General features: G+C 35.3%; 2 pseudogenes; both read right to left on the bottom strand.

The window, feature by feature from the left end:
• Nucleotides 1-3,066: 3,066 nt before the first annotated feature.
• LOC144454120 (nucleolin pseudogene) lies at nucleotides 3,067-3,682 on the bottom strand (annotated as a pseudogene).
• A 1-nt stretch (nucleotide 3,683) lies between these two features.
• On the bottom strand, nucleotides 3,684-4,833 carry LOC110201124 (uncharacterized; annotated as a pseudogene).
• Between the last annotated feature and the right edge of the window lie 5,509 nt (nucleotides 4,834-10,342).

The following is a 10,342-nucleotide window of genomic DNA, read 5'->3' as shown; positions in this document are numbered from 1 at the left end:
TGATTTGGTATGTAGTCACTTTTGGTCAGGGAGACCTGACTTCAAATCTCAGTTCTGATACTGCCTATGTGATCTTGGTCAAGTCATTTAATGCCCCTCCCTCCCCAGTCACAATTCCTGATCTTTAGAGAAAGGGGAATGTACTAGATATTCTCTAAATTCCCATCCAACTCTAAATCTATGATATCACGGTCTATGAAGCTATAAAGAATAGTTGAATAAGAAAGAGGATTCATAAATGATATCTTTCAAAGGTAGTATAGTTCTAATGTCATTTGTTTTCCTACTAAAGGCTCTCTGCATGAACATTACAGGTTGATATTCTTTCTTCAGGATCTTGTGAAAGTAGTTGAGGAATATCCCTCAACTTAACAACTTGTTAGTGAGCTTAAAGAGTCCTGAGACAATATGGAAGAAATAATTAAGATTGAAGATAAAAAGAAAATAATTTTGAACCAGCAGAAGTTGACTGATACTGGGATCAAAAAATTAAAGATCAGAAGAATAGGGTACTTTGAATAGAAGCAAGATAGAACAGCACTGAAATAGGGGATTAATACAGTAAATATGACATTTATTCCGTAGGAAGTGAATGTGGGAGTTTTCATGAAGAAGCATCCTTTCATATTCAAGGCAAAATAAAGAGATTTCACAGACAGTAGCAGGTGTGGAGAAAAGTGTTACTGGACTCAAGAGAGAAATACAAATCTTCATATTGCTGAAGGGTATGAAAGTGGTCATATGGAGCTCTTCTATGACCAGTTGGGAGGCATACTTCACTCTAGAGCATATACCTGACCCTGCCAAATCTCATCAAAGCTGCCAACCACAACCCACTTCTGTTGATATGTATATATATGGAAATGAATGGTATTGCCAAAAGAAACCTGGAAAGTATCTTTGGTAATTAAGAAGTTCTGGACAGAAAACCCAAGGACTCAGGGGCACAGGTGGTGTTTTCATCTCTTTTTCCAATTGAAGTTTTTGTTTTTGGAAAAGAAAAGATAATATGGTAAGTGAACAGCCGGTTCTGTAGATAATGGCAAAGAATAGGATGTGGTTTTATGGAACATAGGTTAAAATGCCAGAATGATAAACTCATAGCTAGGGATGAGATATATTTCAAGATTTAAGGAAAGAACATTCTTATCTAGAGACTTGTCAAATTGAATAAGAACATTAAAATCATTATGGAAAGGGAGGGAGAAAATTATCTGGAAAACCACTAAAACAAGATACTATAGAAAACATCAGGTAAAAAACAAAAATGAAAATAAAAATGAAGAATATGCCAAATTATTCACAGGAGGAAATAACTTGGAAGAGGTTGGTAAAAATACTTAAGCCCTAAGCATCTATATATCAAAGGAAAGAATATGTCTAACAAATAAAGCAAGCAAGATTTTATCACAAAGAAGTATATAAGAACTTAGGATTATCAACATGAATTTTAGACCTACAGAAATGACATAAAATACCTTGTTGTGACGAAACAAATTAGAGCAATAGAGAGGTAGAGCCATTCACCTAAGGACAGAATTATGCTCAAATGAACTCGGGTGAGCATTTTATCTTTTGTAAGTTGACTCCATTAGTTAATGAGAATGAAAGGAAAGAAAAAAAACAAATATTATCAGTGAGGGAAGTGTATTAGAATTTTTGAATTTTTTAAACCATATTATGGCCTATTGAAGAGAAGAACACATAAATAAGATTCATAGCCATTTTAAAGAATTCAGTCCAGCTATACACAAAGACAAAAAAAATGGCTAATTACTTAAAACTGTATAATATATCAACTGTCACATGAAATTGGATGGACAGGTTATGGAACTGTCCATTGGCACAAGCATCTTAAATAGACATCACATCCATCTGATGAACCTGGGTTTACAATTCAACAGGAGAAGGAGAGAAGGCTTGATTTCACTTGGAAAACTGCAATGTTTTTAATGGCTCCAAAATTCTCTCTGAAAACAAAACAAAACAAAACAAAACACCTTCATCTTTTTAACAAAAAGATGAATCACATAACGTGATATAGTTAAGTATGATGGAATTCTTTGGCCTCTTAAGAATGTTGCAGGTCATCCAAAGAGGGAAAGGGAAAAAGGGAAGATACAAGACTTTATTAAGTACCTACTATGTGCCAGGTACTGGGCTAAGCATTTAAAAATATTATCTTATTTGTCCACACAACAACTCTGGAAGGTAAGTGCTGTTATTGTCCTTATGTTACAGTTGAGGAAACTGAGGTAGAGATAAGTGACTTGCCTAGGTCTCACAAGTCTAGCACTCTCATGCCTGTGCTATCTAGCGACTAAAGGGCAATGTAGAGGTCCATTGTGAGTGTAAGCCTCTAACACTTGCATAATTCATGTGAAAGGCTGAAAAAGGAGTTCAAAAAAGTTCACATAATTTGAAAAGAAGATATGTCTTTCCTTTATTGAGAGTGAAGACCGAGTATTGAAAAACCCATTTGTTCCAGTGTTGTCTGTGTCATGACAAGAGAAATATACCACAACTTTTTCAGCCATTCTCCATTTGGTGGCCGTCCCCTCAGTTTCCAATTCTTTGCCACCGCAAAAAGAGCAACTATAAATATCAAGGGATTCATTTAGTCATGTATGTATTCAGAAACTTTTTATTAAGCACTTACAACATCAAAGGATTATACTAGTTCCTTCAGGAGATGTATAAGAAATGAGAGTAGATAGTAAAATACTTAGTTAATAGCTTTTTTTAAATTAAATTTTCATTTATGTCTTTTATAGAAAAAATAGTTTTGAGCATAGATTATAACATTATAAAATCAAGACAACTCATGGACAAAAAGGTTAACTCCCACATTTATCACCTATCTCTGTAAAAGTTTATATGGAACATCCATCCAATCAAAACCAACATGCTCTGTCCCTTGAAATGTCGTCAAAGTTTTATCGCGACAACCTCCAGACTGCATGTTTTTCTTGGAATGTTCTCAGGAACCCATGTCAGTGATTCCATGGCAGGATTAAAACTCCCAGGGTCCATTCAAATGGCAGGGGAAAAGAAAATGGTGAGAAGCTATTTAAATGTCTTTTCTTGTGGCTTGTTGTCTCCTCCTCCTCCTCTTATACCTGCTTAGAAACCACCCCACCCTCCAAAATTTCCTCATCCTCTGCCACCAAAGTCTCCTTGGCCACCAAAGTCTTCATGATCACCACTGCCCTGACCATTTCCTTGGCCTTCAATGCCACTGGCCTTGGTACAGTCCAGAGTTACTTACATTCCATCAGTCTCCCCATTTTCTGTCTTCTTTGTCTTTCAGCTTTAGCATCTTCTGAGTTGAAATCCATAAAACTAAACCCTTTAGATGACCCTGTCTCCCTGTCTGTGATTATCCTGGCACTCATATAGCCACGAAATTAATCTTTTAATATTTCTTCTGCTGTGTCTTTGGACAGATCTTTGATGAACAATATTTTGCAAAACTGGCTCCTTGGAGCTGGCTGCATTAGATGTTTTCTGTCCCTTCAGCTTCAGCCAGATGGATCTGCCTTCAATTTCAATGTTGTTAGAAGAATTCAAAGCTTCTTGCACATCTTCCACAGAGGCAAATTCAATGAACATGTACCCTTTATGTCAGCCTTGGTAGTTCTTTATACAACAGATATTTAAATGAGGAAGAGCATCCTCGCATCTCAATCTTCCTTGTTCTCTCTCTCTCTCTCTCCTCTCTCTCTCTCTCTCTCTCTCTCTCTCTCTCTCTCTCTCTCTCTCTCTCTCTCTCTCTCTCTCTCTTTTTTCAGTTTCATTTCAGAGCCAAGCACTTTGGAGTCACTAATTTCCAAGCACCTTTTTTATGTCTTCTGGGGACATGAATGCCACATAGCCAAACTTCCTGGGGTCAATAATGTGGATGTGTCCACAATGGTAAGGCCCTTTTTTTTCCCCTTAGAAGTCTGTGATGCCAGTTTTTAGCTCAGAAGCTGTTTTGTTGATGTTTAGGCAAGCAGCAAAGAGACTGAAATTTTTAATGCTTCAGTTTCCAATTTCTGCTTCTTGGCTTCAGAGACTTTGTGTTAGTTCATTTCCTTTTTCTCTTTTCCTGGTTCTCTGATAGGCTCTTCCTCCTCCTGATCTTCTTCTTCCTCCTTATTTTCCTCCTCTGCATCTTTATTTTTTTCCTCCTCTTCATATTAGTTAGTGTTCCCAGCTTTCCCAGGGACGGTTTTCACAAAAGCAGTCTTCCATTTGGGGAGTGTGTATCCATAGCTTCTTCTTCAGTCATCCACATCTTCTTCATTTTTATCACTATCCTTCTTCTCTTCATCTTCTTCCTCCTCATCCTCATAATCTTATTTGGCTAGACTTGTGCCCATTTTTGTAGCTTTGGGTGACTCAAATTCTTCATCCTTCTCCTCTTTACTGTCCTGTTCTTCAGATTCACTGTCCTCTTTCTTCACATTCTTCCCATTGTTTGCTTTTTTGGTAGGGTGGGAGTGACTGCTCTTTTAGCTGGAGTGACTCCTTTCTTGTTTGGCGTGATATCAGCTTTTGCTGGGGTGGCCACTATTTTTAGCCTGGGCCATGAGCTGCCTTCTTATCAGGAGTTATGACTATTTTCTTGGCTGGTGTGGTGGCAATAATGGCTTTTTTGGTTGGTGGTATCATTTTTTTTTTGCTGGTGTAGCCATACATAGCCTTCTTGCCCTTCTTCCAAAGGACTTTTCCACTGCTTGCTTCATCTTCTGACATGTCCTCATCCTCACTGTCTTCTATCTCCTTTGGGGGAGGAGCCATTTTCTTTGGCTCACCTTGACTTTTAGCAGCCTTCCTGAGATTCACCATGGTGGTGGCATGTGAACAAGGGGTTGAGGGTAGATCTGTGAAAGGTCCTGATACATAAGTGGCTAGGGAGAAAGAAGGGAGTAGCCCATCATCTAGTAGCCATTTGCTGGCAGAGACTGAGATGAAAACAATAATAGCTTTTATTTATGTAATACTTTAAAAAGTAGGCATTTACTGTATTTTGATTCTTTGTTTCTTTTGGTCTGGACTTGTGCCTTCACTGAGGTAGGGAACTTTCAATATGGAAGCTCCCCCACCAACACACACAAATTTATTATCCTAGAGAGTTTCTTGTGGCAAAGACAGACTAAGTTACTGTCTGTTCACAGTCACAAAACTGTCATGTGTCAGAGGTAATAATAATGATAATGATGATGATAACAATAATGATAATAAGCATTTATATACTATTTTGTTTTAGAAAGTGCTCTAAACATATTTTTATCAATTGATCTTCATACCATCCCCATGAAGTAGGTCCTATTATTACCCTCATTTTACAAAGGATAAAACTAATGGTAAGAGAATTACAATTAATTGATTTGTCCAGAGTTACTAAGGTAGTAAATGCCTAAGGTAGGCCTTGAACTGAGGTCTTCCTACCTCCAAAGACAGTCTGCTGTCCATTATGATGGGCTGCCTTTCAAGTTATGTGTGTATATATAATTATATATATGTATACATACATATATATACAAAATTGTATATATATATGTATATATTTTATATAAATTTTAGAACTAAGCAATCTAATACTCATGGAAGCAAAGTGACTTGGCTGTGGTTATACAGCTAGTAAGTGTCCTTTGTGGAATTCACATAAAGGTTTCTTAATTCAAAGTCCAATGTCATTTCCAATATATCACTTTCCCTCTTTTTTTCCCCTCTTATTACAAATATGTATAGTCAAGAAGAAAACAAATACCCATGTTACACATGTCAAAAAAGAGAATAAAGGGAAAGACATAAATATGCTTTTATCATTTCTATATATGGAGGTTGGTAACGTGTTTTTCATGAGTCCTATGGAATTTTAGTTGGTCATTGTCAGAGTTTCTAAGTATATCAAAATTGTTTACCTTTACAATATGGTTGTTATCATATAATTTTTTTTCTCCAGGTTCTACTCCCTTTACTTTGTATCAGTTCTTAGAATTCTTCTCAGGTTTTTCTGAAGCTATCTACTTCATGGTTACTTTTATCAAAATATTATTCAATCACTTTCACATACCAAAATTTATTTAGCCATTCTCTAATTTTTGGTTGCTTGCCTCAGTTTCCAACTCATTGCCACCCCACAGAGTGCTTCTGTAAATGTTTTTGTACACATGATTCCTATTTTTCTTTCTTTGGGCTTCATTGAGTGTAGAACTAGTAGCAGTATCACAGCATTTGTCATTTTCCATTTTTTTAAAACTCACAATGCTTCTTGAGAGAACTTAATAAGATCAATAAGAACTAATGTTCAGAATCCATTCTGAATGATTAGCACTAACTCTTCTTAAGCCATTTTCTTAAATCATTCCTATAGGTGGAGTCCATTTAAGATGTGTTTTAAATGTAGTCTTTCCCAGAGGTGTTAAAATGCAGCTGCACAACACTCCTGAGTGCTGCCCAAATCAGATTAAAATATAAGTGGGACAATTTTAACAAAATAATTAAAAATACAACAGAACATAGATATTGTTAATTTGTGAGGTGATTTGGTCCTATGCTTTAGGAAAATCACTTTGGCAGCTGAATTAAGAATGGATTGGAATGGGGGACACTTGAGGAAGGGAAAATAACCAGTAGGCTTACAATAGTTCAAGCCTGGAGTGCTGTAAGTCTTCACCAGGGTGGCAGATGTGTGGGTAGAGGGAAAGGTATATACCAAATAAAGATGGTTGTATAGCTCTTTATTGCTGAATTATAATTAAAGACATCCAGTTCAGTTCAACTTCACAAAGATTCATTAAATGATTATGAAATATAATGGCACAGTGAGTTGAATGTGGGCTTAGCGGCATAAAGACCTAACTTCAAATCCCATTTCTGACACTAGCTCTGTGACCTTGGGAAGTTACTTGACTAGGGCAGCTCTGTCAGACTTGAAATCTCATTCCAGAATCTTCTAGTGCTGAGGAAATCAAAGATCCTTAGTGTATTTCATAGCTTAACACCTATGCTATGTAAAACTGTGCTAAGTGCTAAAGATAAAAGTAAAATAAAAATCTAACAGTTCCTGTACTTTAGGAGTTTACATACTGTTGACATGTCTTATCTTTCTGTCATTCATTCATCCAAATGATATTTTTTAAAAATTTGATGCTTTTAAAAATGTTGTCTTTTTCAATGATTCCCCCACACTTACTCATTTATAAAACACTTCATTATAATAAAATGCAATTTAAGCAAAATAAATCACGCATGTGTGATGTCTAAAATGTGTTTTCTTTACTGCTAGTCCCCTGAAATCACAACTGGAAAGGAATGTACTGTAGATGATGTTAATTCTTATGAGAGGTTCTTAAAATACCTCTTTATCAGAATGCTCCTCAATCAATGCATTTTTAGAAAACTCTGATGAGTATCCCACAGTGAGTAAAACAAAAATGCCAAAAAATCCAGTCTTCCAAACTTCAAAATAGCCAACACAAACCCAAAGGCAAAGCTATTATAACATAAAAAAGAACAAAACCCCAAAATGCAATTTCAAAACAGCAGCTTTTGTTGTTACAAGTTATGACAACAAAACTCTCTGTAAAAATAAGTGAGATCTTGAGAGCAATTTCACAATTTTTTGTAACTCCTTTACCCCACCCGTGACTTAGCATATAAATTAGGTGACTCTAGAGTTTAGAGTCTCTGGAGTCCTGGGAACAAAATACTGGATAGTACAAGAGTGCCCCTTTTGCCTAGGGATGTATTTTTTACAGCAAAGAAATCTCAACCTTGAAAAAAGCTCATGGTCACTTTTAAGATTCAATGTTATTTAAAAAGTTCCATGTGTGTTTTTTAAGGCTTGTATGTTTGAATTATGTCCAAAGTTGCATCTCCACAGTTCTCTACTGTGAAGATAGGTAATGTAGCCAGAATCTTGCTGCTTTCTGACAATAACAGCAAAATCTCAGCTGAGAAGGAAATTGTTATATGGCCTATAAAGCGGCAGAGAGAAAAAGCATGTTCTTTCCTTCAGGGTAAGTTTTACATAATAGACTTATAAGAGGCTCATATGATAGAAAACTATGAAATCAAGTCCCATTGCATGTTGTCAAATCATTTATACTCTCCTTTCCTCGGATTTTTTCATCCACAGATTGTCATTGCGTCTGTCATAGATCACTTTGGCAAGATAAATGAGGAGAAAGTACTTTCCAAGTATAGACTGTGGTTGAATAATGTAACTGAAGTGATGTCTAAGCATATGGAACATTCTGACAATAGGCTAGTAGTTGAGGAAAACATGATTGGAAAAAAGACTGAAAATACTCTTGAACTGTCCATATTGCTTTTGGTACTTGGCGAATCTATGATGTTATTTAAGGAGTTTTGCCCTATAATTTTACAGATTACCAGCCTGTCCATCGTCTCAAAATTTGGTCCACATCTTTGCATAATTATTGCTTTCCTTTATGCGTCTTGACATTGCATAGATAATGTTGGAGCAAGTAGACTCTTCACCTATTATCCTTTGCTTTCACTATGTGATGAACCTGCATTTACTTTCTTGTCCTTCTGATCACATTGTTAATGACAATTCTTGTGTGCAATTACTCATTTGTATTGTGTTTCAGCCTTCTTATACATACCAGGTGCCACTCTATTTTCCTTTTGTTGTTCAACTGTAATTTTTATTTGGAAGCCTACACTGATTAAATTTAGGACTAATTCATGAAAATGATACTGTTTTTGTTATTTAAGGAAAAGAAATTAGTATTGTATTATAGATATTCTAATCCAAGTTGTTAGGGAAAAGATAAAAATAAATTCAAAGCTAGGAAGAAAAAAAGCTTAAAAATGTGAAAAAATACAATGTTCCATTAAAACAATTCAGGCTTAACTTTTTAAAAATAAGTCATTGATAATGAAAACTGAGAAATAGAAGGAGGAAAAGACTATATACTAATTATAATAATTTTGAACAGAAGTTTTACTAATAAAAATCAATTACCATAACAAGGACACTGAAATAATATAAAGAGAACATTAGTCATCAAACACTTGACTTACTTGCTAAGCAGTGAAATATATTGGCCAAGAGCAATACTAGTTTAGACTATAAACTCTCATACACACACACACACACTCATACTCTTACAGGGAAAAATGCTGAAAGATTATACATGGCATTTCCTTATAAAACAGAAAGAAGCAATAGTAGGTAAAACCAATTTAAAGAAGGTTGGCAAAAGATCCAACTAAGGAAAGTCATCCTGAGGGCATTTAAGGATAAAAATGGAAAGAGGATAGCAAACAGAATAAGGTTTACAAGATTTCCTATAATAAACTTCAAGGAAAATGGTCCACCATGCTTGGATTCTAACATTACAAGCCAGCCTATTTTTATAAAGTAAGGAGAAATAAAACTACAGAGAACATAGAATAATTTCATGGTAGAGGTGTCAGAATTTTGAAGGAATCATAGAAATAGTCCAAAATACCTTCAGGTGATCAAAACACCAAAAATGTGGGGTCAAAAAAATAGTCTTAGACCTATTAATATGAAAAAAAAAGGAAGCCGAGAGAATATTGACAAGTGCTTCCAATATACTCACTTTCATTTCTATGTAAAATATTTTGTGAACTGAACTTATTCACACTTTAAAGACATATTCAATGAGAATATTTGTAGGGAACAAGCAGACTTTTCCATAATAGGCTATATCTTTACAATTCTGCAATTGACTGAAATAAGTTCAGAATCCAAAATTCCACTTGGCTTATTGTTGACTAGGAAAAGATATTTTATTCAATAGCACAAAATGCCATCTTTAGGACTCTCTTCTAACAATGCATCTGACCAAAAAAAAAAAACATCAAAATATGCGAGATTCTTGGAGAGAAAGAACAACAGAAATAACCTTGTTCAATGACCCTCTATGGGGGGGGGGGGAATGAAGAACAAAAGAAGAGAAAAGAAAAGCAAACTTATGCTTGCTAAAAGTGACCATCACTCCCATGGAAAAGAATAAGAATAAAGGCTAAGTGGAAGAGAGAATCATTGCAAGTTGTGAGGTCCTCCAGATATTCACATTTATGTATGATATTGTGCAAGTTGAATCAAGCTTTATAATGTTGTAGAAATTTCTAAATGAGATTCATAACCCATTGAATTAGTTTGGTTTAATTATCAACACAATGAAAAACAAAACAGAACAAAAACAGGATGAAAAGTGTTTATGGTCCATATTATGGCAATAGTAAGTTTGGAAAACATATGGAGTTTGTACTTATTGGTATGTTTGTGTATATGAACATACATAACTGACATAATATCACATGCAGAAAAGAACACCTGGATGACCTC

This window comes from Phascolarctos cinereus, unplaced genomic scaffold (genome assembly GCF_003287225.1).
Source record: "Phascolarctos cinereus isolate Bilbo 61053 unplaced genomic scaffold, phaCin_HiC Scaffold_9;HRSCAF=440, whole genome shotgun sequence".
NCBI lineage: Eukaryota > Metazoa > Chordata > Mammalia > Diprotodontia > Phascolarctidae > Phascolarctos > Phascolarctos cinereus.
Note: the sequence above shows the minus strand (reverse complement) of the source record. Positions and strands in the feature narration are given on the sequence as shown.